The following is a 16,933-nucleotide window of genomic DNA, read 5'->3' on the forward strand; positions in this document are numbered from 1 at the left end:
TGTTAGTTCAAATTTGCTGTTTCTTTGCAAGAAACTTTTAAGGCACTTATCTATTTTGTGAGGGTGATGATTTGAAATTGAAAATCTTTTTATTTTAGCCAATCTAGTGGGTGTGGTGTGGTATCTCACTGTAGTTTTTAATGTGCATTTCCCTCAAATCTAATGATATTGAACATCTTTTCACATATTTTTTGCCACTTGTATATTGTCTATGGAGAAATATCTATTTGGATCCTTCAATTCTTTTCAGTTAGATAATTTGTCTTCTTTGAGTTCTAAGAGTCATTTTATATTCTAGATGCAAGTCACTTTCAGACAGAAAATTTGCAAATATTTTCTATCATTCTCTTTGTTGACAAGGATGTGAGGAAATTGGAATCCTCATACATTTCTGGTAGAACTATAAAATGGTGCAGTTATTTTAGAAAACAAGTTGGTAGTTCATCAAAAAGCTACATAGTTTGCCATATGACCCAGCAATTCCTCTCCTAAGTATTGATCCAAGAGAAATGAAAACATATATCCACACAAAATGTTATATTCAGATATTCATAACAGTTTTACTCATAATGGCTAAACAGTAGACAAAATTGAAATGTCCATCTACTGATGAATGGATAAACAAAATTTGTAATTGTGGTTACCTATGGCTGAGGAGATAGTTGGGGGTCAGTAGGGAGTGCCTGCTAATAAGCATGGTGTCTCTTTTGAGGAGTGATGAAAATATTCTGGAATTAGAAAATGGAGATGGTAGCATAAGTTTTGTAAATATACCAAAACCACCAAATTACATACTTTAAAGAGATGAATTTTATGGTAAGTAAATTATACCTTAATAAAGCTTTCATGAAAATGAATTGGCTTATAAATTTATTTAACTCAGCACCCAGGACCTGCTCAAGATGCTAACACACAGTTGTGAGTGTCCTACTGTCAATCCCAGAACAGTGTATATCTTTCCTCTTCCCTCTCCCATAGCATAAGACTCAGGACTATCTGCCATATGGATAGACAAAATGAGATAAGATAACAGGTCAACATTCATAATTTATGTCAGGAAAGTACAATTTTGTCTTACTTTTTAAATTTAAAGACAAAAAAAAAAGTTGTACTGTCATCTTTCTCACACCACGATAGATTACTGCCATGCACCTCATATTGGAGACCACTGTTCTAAGCTACTGTGCTCTAGAAACGCACTGACTTTGTTTCCAGTAAAATCTAGGTATAGTAACAACTTGGACACTACTCAAATCCCAGGTAAGAGGGATTGAACATACAAGGAAAAAAAATGGATAATTAGTAGGATAAGGCTATAAGAAATGAGGACCAAGTGTGATCTAATGCAAGGTGAGAGGGATTTAACCAAGATAGAGTGGTCATATCCTCTCATACAAATGTTTGGAAGAAGTAAAGGTGGGTGATAACATAGGCAGTCTCATAGGCTTGATATCCTTAACATAGGGAAATTTCCTTTTGATGGTATTTCTTTTGTGCATGTGTATGAACTCAGAAATGGAACTTTATGCTGAGAATGAGGAGGAATTAAGAAAAGTTGGAAGTGTGAGGATTACAGATAATATTTGAAATAGTTGTTTTCACAAACTGGAGGGTAACTTGATCAGAGGCATGTGGTGGAACTGCTAGGCGGTGTTGGAAGACTATTTGAAGCTGATAATCATGCATTAAATAGAATCAATGTTATCTAAGTACAACTTACTCCAGCATTACTTAGCTGCTCAGGCAAATAGAAGGCAGGTTTTTAAGTTCATGTAGAGTTGAGGGGACAAAAAATGAAGAGCAAGAGAGCTTAGGCAAGGCTTTGCAAGGGTATATTGAACTGTGGGTCATGCGATCCAAATAGGATAGAGCCAGGCAGAGAAAGGAAAGAGCCAATGGGAGAGATAAAAAGTTAGTGGCTCGTGAGCTCCAATTTGGTGAAAATTGGTCATGGTGAAGAGTAGCAAGCAAACCAGAATAGAGGAGTTTGTTGTCAAGAAGTGGAATGCTGGAAACCAGCAGTTAGCATAATGGCTATGTTGCTGGACTCCCATGTAGTCGACCATGGTTCACGTCCCGGACCCGGTGGCTTAAAACTCACGCTGGGTGCGTGTGTGTGCATGCCCAAGATCCCGAGAGGAGAATGGAGGAGAAGGGATTGCGGTGTGACCATCCCCTCTGGGGGGTGATTTCTCGCTTTCTGTCTCTATGTCTCTCTCTGTCTGTCTGGTGAGCGCATGCGCCCTATAACAAAAACCTCTCCAAAAAAAAAAAAAAAGAAGTGGAATGCTTAAAATGCTGATTCTGGAGATGGGACAATAACAGGAAATGACAAGATCTATGGTGTGACTGCAGTAGTTGGCAATTGATATGAAATAAGAATAGGGTATGGATATAGGGAAGTTAAGTAACTAGAGTTAGAGTTGGATGAATTAACTGTATGCATGGGTGGTGAAGTCATCTGGTGGATGGCAAAACTTAGGATACAGAGGGATACTGTGAGCCGGGTGCCAAGTACTCAATAAGTGCAGATATTGTGCCTAGGAGATTACAAAAAGATTTGTATAGATTTGAAAAGTAAAGGCACAAAGAGGGTAGTTTACCTAAATGACAAGGACTCAAATAAACAAAAATGTCTTTGTTTTGTTTCACAGTCAGATGAATGAGTCCTTGTTTGGAGCATAAAAAGTGACCAATGCCATTTCTAGATGCTGAGATACATGAGATATGAGAAAATAAATAACCATAACTTGCATATAAGAGAGCTATAAGGACAGAGTATTCTCAGAGGGAGCCTGAAAGGTATCCTGAAAACATTAGAGGGAAGATAAAAAAGGAGAGGCAGGAAAACTGTAACAGTTAGTCATGAAAATGCAAATATCACAGTAGATTCTAAACATTTTGAGCAGGAGCAAGCATCAAGCCATGATATTGAATATCTTTTCACATATGGATATTATACACCTAAGCCATACACTTCAAGTTCTATTTGCTACTCTAAATGTGGTGTAGGAATCGTCGCTATCATGGAGATAAAGGGAAGCCTGGAAACTCAATGTTGGATTCATAGGGCAAGTTGTTTTCATTAGAGTGGGCTAGCTACCTCTATTGCATCGTTTCCAATAATTCCTGATGGATGTCATAAAAACTAGTTAATAACTTTCATTTATTTCCTGGAAATGAGATGTGGACAGGTGTGGTAAGAGTGCAGGGTAATTATCCTCTGTGGCTCCTTTTTTTCTTGATGAGAGAGAGAAAGAGAATGAATAGGAAGGAGAGAGAGGGAAAAAAATAAGAGGTATTTTGGATAGGGTCTCACCATTCATGATCCTTCCTGCCTTAGCCTTTCAGTTAGCTAGGACCACAGGTGTGTGCCACCATGCCCAGCCTATTTAGTTTGGGCCACAATCCAAATCTAGCCCCCCACCCCACCGGCCATGTGGCCCTAGGCATCATGCAGTGGCACCCTCCTGCTTTTACCATTGCAGCTGGGCCTCTATGGCTCCTTTAGTTTTCTCTCTAAAAGAAAGCTGCTTGGAATGAACTAGCTTCTGGTTTAGCTCATGTGACTTTTGATGAGCAAAGCAGAGAGAGACAAGAACCAGTAAAGCCTTTGACCTTTCCATGGCTGGTTGATTCTGACAAGGCAGCCGTGGAGGTTTTAAAACATGACGAGTCTGTGCTATGGATATCTGGAGCGGGGCGCGGGGAGGTAGAAGGCAAGGATCAGCATTATTAGAAAGAGGGCTATCAATCTCTTTAGTAGAGGGGATGTTTGATGAGAGCATTCATAACATCCATCGAGTAGACATTCTGCATGCCAAAGAATTCTCATGTCCCTTCTACCTTGAGAGTGCTGGAGTTGACATTTTGGAAAGCACACTTCTCTGTGAATTAAGGTCAGGGCAGGAAGTGGCCTGTGTTGTGACCTCATGGGAAGAGAACACAATATTGAGTAAGATACTTTTATATTTCAGTCATGTTCTCTCACCAGCTGAATGGCCTTGATAAGGCATCTTAGTCTCATTTCATTAGTAAAATGACTGTGATAACTCCAAACTCACAGACCAAGTTATCCCCAGTTTGGGTAACATCAAGAAATCAGTGAGAGAAATAACACAAGGGAACATCTGAGGGGCTCCCCTTTCTCAAGCTCAGGGTTCCCATGGCTAAAATTTCTTAATTTTCCTCTGGCCTCTACTGGAGGCAATGTGTGGATTGTTCTGATAATTGCAGTAAATAACTCTGGGGTACTTGCCTGCCCTGCTGATCAAGAAGCTGGTAAGTGTGAGACAGTAGCTGCCAAATTATGCTCCAGGGGCAGAGTAGCATAGGAGTCTTCACACGGAAAGGCCACTAACCAGTCCAAGCATCATGAGGCTATTCAACTGAGGGAAAGCCAGCTTGCTGTTTGCCAACCACCACCCATCTGTACTTCTATCTATCATGGCCTAACAGTTCTTAATGTGTGCCCAAGGCCACGTGAATTACACATCTGCCTCAGACTGACTCTCAGGTGGGGACCTATGCTGCCTAAGACATTTGTCCTTTCCAATAATTTGCTCCTGGATATTAATTATAAAGTAGTTTCAGGATTTCCAAAATGAACCAGCTCTGTTAAATACATATGTGATGGGTAAACACTATATTTATAGTGCATCTCTCACCGTAAACTGCCTGTGAATTCCCTACCTGCTGGGAACCTTGTTAAAATGCAGAGTCAGACTTAGAGGGCCTGGGGCCATCCCAAGATACCACATTTGCAGCAAGTTTTCAGAGGATGCCACTCTTGCTGATGCCTGGCTAGCCACAGCTAGACTAGTAAGGCACCAACCGAGGCTCAAGCCAAACCCTAACTGGGCCAGGCCAAGGGAGTAGCCCAACATCTGATGGGAAAAGCCCAGGTGGGAGCCCCAATCCTGGGCCCTAGTAACTAATGGCCACAAAATGATCACAGTATTAGCTCAGAGATGGGATTCCAGGGGCTGAATCTATAGCTCCTCTAGTCCCTTATGGAGTTCTGGACCTCAGAGATCTGAGTCAAGCAGATGGAGGAGGGAATAGCTCTATTATTAAAAAAAAAAAAAAAAAAACACTTTGAGGGAGGCTTTAGCTTAGGCAGCAGGGTGGCCTTGCCAGTCCCTCCCTCTCCCCACCACCAACATATTAGCCCACTCAGGCATTAGTGCAACTGCTCTGCCCCTGTGGCATTCAGCTTTCTCCTCAGGATGAGATTCCTTTCTGCTTGGACAAGAGCATGTCTGAAAAGTTTCAGTGTGTCCTAAGGGCGAGTGAGTAGGATCTCAAAACACAGAGGGAAGAGGGGGCTTACTTGAAGGGTGAGAATGTGCTCAGCTCTTCCTCCTAAGCCCTCTACCCTTGGGGATGAGAGAGAAAAAACAGGAGGAAGAAGTCCCAGGAAGTGTCACCTCTGAAGGCCCTTACCATATTACCATGAAGCCAAGGATATGGAGGTTCTTGCTCATCCCAACCTAGCTTAGATGTGGACCACAAGCCAGCCACCCTTCAGGAAATTTGAGAAGCAGCAGCAGCCTTCCCACTGTCCCTGTACTCGACCCCTTCCCCCTCCAATCCTCCTTTAGTGTGCCAGAGTGGTCAGGGTGGACTTGGTAATCATAATCATGTCATATCATTCCTCTGTTCAACAACTTTCACAGTGCAGTCTACATCTCTCAGTGAGGCCCATTGTGGGAGGCTGTGCACCAGCAGTCTGCCGAGGTTTCTCAGGGAGCAAACAATTACCATGATTGGTTCCCTTCAAAAAAACCTGACCTTCGAAACCTTGCTCTGATTGGCTACTAGAATCCCTCAAATTTGCATATCTGGCACCTCATGATTGGTCCAAAAGCAACCAATCATGGCTCACCATTTACAACCAATCAGGGCCCACCGTTTACAACCCACCAGAGTGTATATAACCACGATGCCTGGCCCACAGTAGCCAGATGACGACAACCAGGAAGATGACCAAGATGACCAGGAAGACGACAACTGAAGAGCCTGAAGAGTTGAAACACCACGCAGTCTCCAGACGACCCTGAAGATCCTGAAGAGCTGACACTGCATTGTCTCCAAACGACCTGGGAGACCCTGAAGAGCTGTAACACTACATTGTCTCCGGACGACCCTGAAGAGTTGTGACACCGCGTCACGTGCTGCTCACAGTAGATGACGCGACCCTTAAGAGCTGTGACACTGCGTCGTCTCTGTGCTGTACCGTGCTGCCCACAATAAATGGACGACACTGTCGTCTCCGTGTTGTAACACTACGCCGCTTGTCCCGGCTCTCACTCCTTCACTCAGGAAACCGTTTAGCTGTCCCCCGGGGTTGGGACACCTGGCGCCCGAACAGGGACGGGACAGCCCATAAGGCCTGCCATAGCCTGCCCTTGCTCAATACACTTTAGCCACCTGGACCTGTTCACCTCACCTCAGGTCTCTACTCAAATGTCACCCTTTCAAACTGCCAGGTGCATACTCTCTAAAATACCCCCTTCCTTCACCACCTTTAGTCTCACTCTCCTTTGTTGATGTTATTTGCTACCTAATATTATATTCTTAAGCTTTTTCTCTCCGTGATTATCTTTATCACCCACTGCACGTTCATATGTGCATACGCACATTTAAAAAGTAGCTTTTCAGGGCATGAATTTCATCTATCTTATTCACCATGGTAGTTCCTACTAGAATAGTGCCCAATACATAGTACAAGTATTTAGTGAATGAACGAACAAGTATTTAGTGAATGAACGAACTCTCACATGATTGTATGGGAGATATTATGTTATATCCACTTTATTCACATGAGAAAAGCAGAGGCACAGGGAAGTGAAACAATATGCACAAGTCCACCTTCCATCTTCTAGGATCTTCATTGCTCTATCACATTGTCCTTTTCTCATGGCTTTCCAATTACCACCACCTGCAGATGCCTGCTCAGCATCCATCTCTTCTCCTCCTTTCTAACAGAAACCTAGATTGTGTTTATGCATCTTTCCACACTGAGCATGTATGGTTTGCATAAGACTGACCTTGTTCAGCACCTGGAAAAGAATTGACTGGTGTGAGGAAACCTGTTCCCTTTTGTCCCATAATTAGTTCAGAAATGGGAATAAGAAATGAGAAACTAGCTAAGGGATTCCATGAGAGTTCTTGTGCATTATTTTAATGGAATTTTCAACAGTGATCCTCTCCTTCCTTCTGAATGCAAGGGATAAAGCATTTGATAGTATAAGTGTAAGTTGTCTTATAACCCAAGAAGAACCAGCCATAGGATAAAGCCTGTGGAAAACAGAATGGAAAGAACTTGAGTCCCTGATGACATTAGTAAGCCACAGGATGAACCAGCCCTAAAGCTTACTCTACTTCAGGAATGCACATTATGTGATTCAATTAGCTTTCTTATTATTTGAGCTAACAAAATTAAGTTTTTTCTTTTATTTGAAGCCAAATGCATAGTAAATGATACATAACAAATGTATCTCTGTCCCTTTCTAAGTGAAAGGGGCAGGGAAGCCAGAATCTGAAATATCATTCAACCTTTTGCTCCCCCCATTGCCTTTCTGTCATCCAGAATTATAGAGTGAGAAAAATTGTTTCCCTTTGACGTCTTGAAGAATGCTGCAGTCACTGAAATTGGATCTGAGTAAGAGAAAATCTCTCTAGCTTTATATGTCCATCAATCCCTTTTGTTTTCAGGGACTATGCTTTCAATATGTCTGTCTAATAACTCCTATTCAACTCTCTCTTCTTCTAAAATCCCATGGAAGTATAAAGAACAGAACATAAAAATAAGAATAATCCCAAAGAAAGATGCAAAATCCTCGAAGAGTGCCATCAGTTGTTTAAAACATGGAGCAAATTTTAGAAGGTGGAATTCAAATTAATGACAGATCTTAACAAAACAAACTAAAACTCCATATAGGTGAGGAAAAGACCTCTGAACTCAGGAAGACCTAATGATTAGAGATAGAACATTTAAGGATTAGAGGCAGCTATAGCTGAGAAGAGAAAAAGGCCATAGTCACTAAAATAATTAAAGAGTTAAGGAACAGTTTCATTGGTAGTCTGCTCTCAAAGCAACTATTGTATCATTTTCTCCAGTTAAAGCTGTAAGCTTGCAGGGACTGGCGGATGGTGTAGAGGTTAAGGGCACTGGAACGCCTACATGGTCTACCATGGTTTGAGTCCCAGACCTGGCAGTTTGCTTTTTCACTCTCTCTCTCTCTCACAGTCTGTCTCACTCTGGTCAAATTAAAATAAATAAATAAATAAAGTTAAATAAAATAATTCTCAAAAAAAAAAAAAAGCTGTGAGTTTGCTGTGAGAGATTATTAGAAAGGGCACTGGAACTAAAATGAAGAAAGCCAGACAGTTCTGCCACTTTCTTGTCCTTGCATGCATACTGCAAATCTCAATATAGACAAAATTCTTTTTTTATTAAAATTAAAAAATTCAAATTCACAATTTTTAAATTATGAAAATTCAAAAAAACAAGTGTAAAAGGAACAAATAATTGCCCTTTTCAGAGATTTATTTTCTTTACAATACTCTGAATATTGAGTCAGCATGAGGAATAGGGAATTTTACTTATGCTGTGGTAATATACATAGTTATTAATATTGAAGATTCTCCATCATGGTTGTACATTGTAATCATTCAAAAATCTAGAAAGTACTGACACTAAATAGTGGTTATCTTTGGGAGGGTATTAACTGTATATTTATATAGCTGTTCACTTATAATTTTTATGCTGTATGGGGTGTAAATAATACCCCCAAATAGAAGTAAATAAAAAGAGAGAAATTCAATTGATCTATGTTGTGGTCTGCACAAAAGCATTTTTAACGTTCTCAAGAGAATTCAACTAGCAAAATAAGTTGTAGAGTTAGATCCTCGTTTACATATGTGAACAGACAAAGATAACCAAATACTTTTTAAAGGATAACCAAAATTTTTTTTGAGAGGTTTTCGCTATAGGGCGCATGCACTTGCCAGACAGACAGAGAGAGACAGAGAGACAGAAAGCGAGAAATCACACCCAAGGGATCTTGGGAATGCATGCACATGCACCCGGTGTGAGTTTTAAGCCACCGGGTCCAGGACGCGAACCGTGGTTGACTACGTGGGAGTCCAGCAACATAGCCATTACACTAACTGCTGGTCCATCAAATATTTTTAAAATTAATTATTATTTAATTTTACTTATTGTTATTGTTTAATTTTCTATAAGGCATGTCCACTCACCAGGTAAAGGAAAGAGAGAGGGAGAGAGGAGAGAGAGAGAGAGAGATAGTGAGAAAGCAAGCCTCCAGGTCCAGCACCAGAACAGTGGTCTGCCATGTGGGAGTCCAGTGCCTTAACCACCATTTCACCTGCTGGCCCTAGGTTCACCAATTATTTAAGGAAAACAAATAGCATGGATACAAGACAAACTGTACAAAAAGAAGAATCAACTACTGATGAAACAGCTAATATGGAAAATAGTGTGAACTTCAAAATAGGTGTCATTATTCTCTAAAAATGTAAAAGAAGTAGCACACACTAAAAAAGAGCAAACAGCTATTTAAAGAATTAATCAGAGAAGTCATACATCTTGAACTAGCAGTAATCATAAAAACTCTTAGTAGAATTATTAATAACAGAAATACAGGTAGCACAAATTACTAACTTGGGAGATTAACTGGAGACATTCCAAAGAAGAGATTAGGACGTTTTTGGAAGGAAAAAAAAATTAGGATACTTGGAGGACATGTCTAAAAAAATAAATGCCTATCTAATAGAAGTCCCAGAAGGAGGGAACAGAGAGAATGGAGAGAATTAAATAATCAAATAACGAACTAAAACTTATCTAAATTAGAGAAAAACTTGAGTTTTAAGATAGAAAGTGTCCACCTAAATAGTGGTGTTTATCAGAAGGTAATGTATCTATGGGAGGAGAGAAATGGGAAATGTTTAATTAACAAAGCAAGACTGTATTAAATTGGTACATTCAAGGGAGATCTGGAAAGAAATAAGTAAGTAAATAATTAGACTGCAGTGTGACCAAAACATACCAAGACTGCAATTATAGTTCAACTTGAGTGTCTAAGCAAGATTTAGCTATACAAGTATCACACTCAGGTATTTCAGTCTTAGTCTCCTTCTTCATGTTATTTATATCACAATGAGAAAAGTCATGTGTAGGTAAAATACCTAGTAATTAAGAGAAGAAGCAAAATGAACTATTCAATTTCCCCTTAGAGGAAGGCCAGGACAAGAGGAGAGAGGATAAGATCACATAGATTTATTTCTGAGGTAAATAAAAGAAATTCACTGGGCCTGTGTAGAACTGTAGAGAAAATTATTTCTGTACAGTTAGGGCTTGCTGAGCAAATCTTATTGAATCTTGGGACATGAGATAAAAGAAAGAACCACAGAAGGTAATTTACAACTGCAGAGATAGTGAGAGAGCTCAGGAGAAATTCATCATCAGAGGTATGTGTTACACTTCAGGGCCATGGTGACATTCCTGGATTGTAAAGCTGGAGACAATGGTCTTATTTTTCTCCCATAGAAATTGATTTACATTTCTGAAGGATATTAGGAACACCAGATTCTTTCCAAGGAGCAAGGGTTTGCTCCTTCCTTTGAATGGGAACAGCCCCCTCTCTCTTCTATATAAATGCCCAGATTTGGTTTTGTGTTCCTCATATGCAATAGCAATTCTGTTGTGTAGGGTGACATTATGCTTTCATCTTGTCATCCTAGGCATAAGAAAATGGCTCTGTCCAAGAAAATAAAGAACAAGAGTGGGTGAGCTTGTCATAAAAAGGGAACTCTTCTACACAGTTGGTGGGATTGTAGATTGGTATAGCCACTATGGAAAGTCATATAGAGTTCCTCAAAAACCTATAAATAGAACTTCCATTTAATCCAATAATCTCACTCCTTGGAATTTACCCAAAGGACAGGAAAATAGTCAAAAAGACACTTGAACATCCATGCTCATTGCAGCCTCATTCACAATTGCTAAGACATGGAATCAGCACAAGAAGTGCCCAAGAACAGATGACCAGGTTAAAAAGATGTGGCACATATGCATTATAGAATATTAGAAACAATGAGACCATTATTTGGCACAAAGTGCATGAACATAGAAAATTTAATGCTAAGTGAAATAAGCCAGACTACAAAAGGCAAATGCTATATGTCTCCACTCAACATATACCAAATGTCTGCACCTTTGACAAAAATTGATAGACCTGAAAATATAACAATAAGGAAGACAAATATGGATATCAGGTGCCACAGGGTAGGGGGGATCAATAGTGAGGGTGTATAAGAGGGGCTTAAGGTGTTAGAAACATACATAATGTAAAGCTCTCTGATGGAAAAGATGTGTATGATAATATCCTTGATTTGATGGCAATGTAATGCATCTTTGCTTTTGAAAAACTATATTGTGAGCAATGGAGATTTATCATTAAATGTAAAAAAAAAAAAAAGAAAAAAAAAAAAAATAAAAACACAGGATAACCACACAGTTTTACTTGTTGGAAAATAAATAACTGGAGCCAGCTGGTGGGATAGTGGTTAAGGCTCTGGACTCCCACTTGGCTCACCATGGTTTGAGTCCTGGACCCTGGCTTGAAATTCATGCAAAGTGCTTGTGTGTGTATGCCCAATATCCCAAGAGGAGAATAGAAGAGAATAGAAGAGAAGGGCTTGAGACATGACCACTCACCCAGGGAGTGGATTCTTTCTTTTTGTTTATCTCTCTGGCAAGAACACTTGCCCTATATAGAAAAAATCTCTAAAAATACTAATCTCTGTTCCAGAGGCCTTACATATGCATTCAATATGATATTAATAAATAGGAATATTAAAACTTAGCCCACTATATCTCTGAACCTTCTTCACCTCTCACAAACCTGGTTATAGAGAGTATAAGTAGATTAGCTGTTTGTGCATCTGATATATTGCCTCACATCTTCTACCAGTTACTTTACTAAACAAAAGGAAACCCCAAAGCTAGAAGATGGGAGATATCATTCTCCTGGTAGCTTTTGTGTATTGCCTTGGATAAATAACAAATGTGGCACCTTGTTGCCTTGATTGCTCTATACCTTCCTTACTGCACTAAAAAGAACCATACTTAGCTAGAGTGTTAGAATAAGTAGAATGGTTACCCAAAGACCATAATATGGAAATGGATACTGGAAAAAAATACAAAAAGTCATACTACATTAATCAAGTTTGGTTCAGTTATGCTGTGTTAGTAAACTACCTCAAAGCGCAGAAGTTAACCCAAGGAAAGATTATTTCCTCTTACACTACATGTCCACTGCAGGTCAACACAGAGACTCTGTTTATTGTAATCACTCAAGGACTCATGATGATGAACTTCATCACAACACCTGATTCCATGATTTCAAAGAAGGATAAACATATACTATATGGAATACTACTCAACCATAAAGAACAATAAGACCCTGGCTTTTGATAGAAAGTGGATGAATATGGAAGATTTACTGCCAAGTGAAGCAAGTCAGACTATGAAGGAGAGACATCATATGTCTCCACTTAATATATACTGACTCTCCACACTATGTCTGAAATTGAAAGATTAGAGAATATAGAAACATGGAAAATGGTTATATAAAGATACTGGATACAGTGTGGGAATAGGGTGGGAGAAGGAGGAGAGTGTGAGAAAATACACTGAGAAACATAGAGAGGCAAGACATTCGTGAGACACAGAAATAGATGATTATCAATTGGCAATATTGTGTATAGTATCCCTACCCAGACTCGTGTGAAATGTATTCATGTTGGAAAATTAACTTTAAAAACTAAGTGATAGGGGCCAGCAGTTAGCGTAATGGCTATGTCGCTGAACTCCCATGTAGTCGATCGCAGTTCGAATCCCGGACTCGGTGGCTTATACTCACACCGGGCGCGTGTGTGTGCATGCTCAAGATCCTGAGAGAAGAATGGAGGAGAAGGAAATGCAGCATGACTATCCCTCCTGGGGGGTGATTTCTTACTTTCTCTCTCTCTGTCTTTCTGGCGAGTACATGCACCCTGCAGCAAAAACCTCAAACAACAACAACAACAACAACAAACCTAAGTGATCTATAGTGATTGAATGTATAAAAGAAAATTTTAAAAAAGAATGTGGGAAATTGTAAATTGGCTCTTAAAATTTTCACCTTTGGGTGAAATATGTATTAGATTATAAGGAAAGTCATGACTATTTTTCTATGTTTTTTATGCAAAAATGTGTCATGACTTTACCAATGACCCAGTAATTTTGGCTCACATTCCTTGGGCAAGAAACTTCCAAAGGGTAGGAAGAGTATTTCTACAGTGTGCTTGAGAAGAGAATTGGAATATTTGGTAGATAGTGCTAATTACTACCCAGCCTGCCTTACATATCACTGAATATTTTATTTGCTCTCTTTTTCGGGCAGCATACATTTCCCACTTTCTAAGACAGTAATTGAAATGCCCCATTCCATTATTCTTTCACTCTCAAAATCTAGAATCTGTGAATGGTGATTGGAAATTTCTCTATCTGTTCTGGAAGTGTATCTTCTCAGATGAGAGAATTATGAACTAAAATGAAAAGTTGTTTGGCCCTTTATATGCAATATTCAGTGGTGGAATAGGCAAAGGATAACCACAATAAACAATCCTCTCCAGAGAGAAGAATGAGAACCACATCACCAACACTGTAAATAGAAATTCTGAAATTCCATTAGTCAGAGCCAGAAACGATCCCCTTTTGACAAAATGGGAATGTTCCTTTATTATTAAACCCTGATTCTATGCTCTGGGAAGAGATTCCCACAGGTGTTTCTCTATGGACCTTGTCTCTACCTTCAAAGGGTTTCTTCTTTCCTTCCTTCTTTCTTTTCTTCTTTTTCCCCTTCTTTCCTTCCTTTCTGTCACCTTCTTTGATCACATCTGGATTGATCTTTGGGAAATAAATATTCTTTTGGTGCCAAAAAATGCACAACCTACTTCCTGTTTATACCTACAATTCATTTCTAAACACGCTTTGCATATTTGCTATATTTATTTGCTTTTCTCACATTCGTGTCTCTCACAACATAACTATGGGCACCTTTGGTTTATCAGGCTTTTATGGGAGAGTTACACCCTAAGTTTATTTTCCCAAACCATTTTGTTAAATGGGAAAGATTTACTTGTGGCAATAACACTAATTTGGTCTTTCCTTTGAGATAACACAGTCTACTCAGAAATTTTTACAATGATCAAATGGCCACATCCTTGATTTAATCTTTGCCAGAAGGTTGAATTTTAATACACTTTGTCACCAAAAAACCCTTACCTGTTTTGTCTTTTACTCATTGGGTTGGAAAGAAATGATCTCTTTCAACTCTGCAAATTCTCAGATTTCTGGACTCTATATTCCTTTCATCACTTCTTATGAGTCAGCTAATTCTTTTCTGACCTTAGCTCTTCCTTGTAATACTGTACCTTGTCAAATGTGGTCAACAGGAGCTAACACATAGTGCCAATGTTCTGTTTCAACCTCTTCCTCTAGAGTTATATATTCTATAAATATATTACCTCCATTGCAAATTAATGCAAGCAACAGCCTTAGAAATAAACACTACAAAACATGAATGATCATCTTCCAACCTTTAATACCAAGTTTACTAGGAACCTACCAATTGGAACCTTAGCCAGTGCTACAGATGTATTATTATTATTACTATATTTTTATTGCTTTCATTTTTGCTATGACAATACTCCAGTTCTAAATACTAGTACTGTGTCAGTTTGTATAAGCTAGATTCTACTGTAAGATGGAGCAATCCAAAAATAATCAGTATCTTGAAACAATAAGAGATTCATCTCAAAGCATCAGGAAGGCTCTGCTTATTGTAGTCACTAAGGGAATAGACTTGCAGAGGTTTTATACAAATGTGGGCTTCCACAATCACTACTGTAGAGTAAAGAAAATGTGACAAATCACACACTCCTTTTAAAGCTTCTTCATAGGAGTGATGCCATTTATTATCAAATCTTATTAGCCAATACATATTATATGACTGGTAATTCCAAGGGTGTGGGCAACTGCAGTCTACCATGTACCCAAGAGAAGAATCATAAACATTTGGACAACAGAGTAATGAATTACCAGAAAAAAACCTGTACACATCCAAGATAACGTTTCAAACTCCATAGATAAAGAGAAAATACTACAATTTTCTACAGAGGGAGAAGATATTACTTGCACACACACACATAAAGATAAATGTGAATCTGTCTGGTATCAGACTTCTCATGTACAATGCAAGATATTAGAAACAGTACAATGGCATCAATAAACTACTGAGGAAGAAAAATTTACACTGGGGTTCCCTAGCCAGAAAAACTACCAGTCAAGTATGACGGTAAAATAAAGGCCTTCTCAGGGATATAAGGACTCAGGAAATTGACAACCATGCAGCATCACTGAAAGAATTATTATGAGACTCTGACAAAAGGAAAACACAATACAAGCAAAAGGAAGGCAAAATACAAGAAACGGGTGAACAAAAAGTTTTTTAAAATTTTTTGTTCACAGTAGATAATTGCTGATAATAAGGCTATAAATCGCAATACAATATTTATGCAATGGTTAATAAAATACCAATGACATACTATTAAAAATAACATTTTACAATAAAAATTCAGTTGATATTAATGATACCCAGATAATGTGGGAAGAGTAGAAAATAAACAAAATCTTGATAAAAGTCTTATTTGAGAGAAATGTTATAATTTCATTCATATTCTTTGTTTTGTTTTCATTTTTTATTTTAAGAGAGATTTTTTAAGAGAGACTTTGTTAGCACTCATTGGAGAGACAGAGAGAGAGGCACAGAGAGAGAAATTGAGAAATTAACCCCCAGGGGGTGTTGGCCACCTCACAATTCCTTCTCCTCTTGGGATTTTGGGCATGCATGTACATGCACCCAGGGTGAGTTTTAAGTCCCCAGGTCCCAGTCCAGGATTCGAACTGCAGTCGGCCATGTGGGAGTCCAGTGCCTTAACCACTATGCCATCTGCTGGCCCGAATATTCTTTGTTGATGAGAGATTATAAATTCAAATATTTTTGCTAGAAGTTTTAAGGCAACACCTTGCAGAACAGAAATATTAAAACTTCCAAACAGATTATGGAGGAGGGGAGAAGTAAAATGCTATCTATCCATATAGCAAAAATGAGGGAAGAAGAAAATTGTCTTGGTCTGTTTGTACTGCTATAATGAATACTTCAACCTGGCCAATTCATAGTGAACAGAAGTTATTTCTCATAGTTCTAGAGGCTGGGATATCCAAGATGAAGGTATTGTCACTTTTATGTCTAGTGAGGGCCTTCTTGCTACCTGCTCATATGGTGGAAGGAAGAAAGCAGCAAAGAAAAGGGGATGAATTTCATGTCCTCACATAGTGAAAAAGCAGAAAAGAATAAACAATGCTTCCAAGCTCTTTTATAAAGAACCTTATTTCTAGCCATTAGAGCTCCACTCTCAGGACCTAATCACTTTTTAAAGGACCCACATCCTAATACTATCATATTGGTAATTAAATTTCCAGTTGGGAATATATTTTAAGTAATAACAAAGATAAAGTAAAGATTTCTATGGAAACTAAGATAAATATAAAAACTAAAACTAAGTAACAAAAATCACACCAATGGACTTCCACTTCTTTCAAAGGCAACATAGTGAGCTCTATGAGTCCACTTTCCAGTGAAACTAGTAAAAATTATTATTATTATTATTATTTTGCCTTTATAGCATGAGGGGGTCTATTATTTATTTTAATTGACACTTACCAATTGTATACATTTATGGATATAGTGTGATTTTTCTGTATTAATGCAATACATAGTGATCAGATAAAGGTAAT

Source organism: Tupaia chinensis, unplaced genomic scaffold (assembly GCF_000334495.1).
Source record: "Tupaia chinensis unplaced genomic scaffold, TupChi_1.0 Scaffold145456_1, whole genome shotgun sequence".
NCBI classification, from domain to species: domain Eukaryota; kingdom Metazoa; phylum Chordata; class Mammalia; order Scandentia; family Tupaiidae; genus Tupaia; species Tupaia belangeri.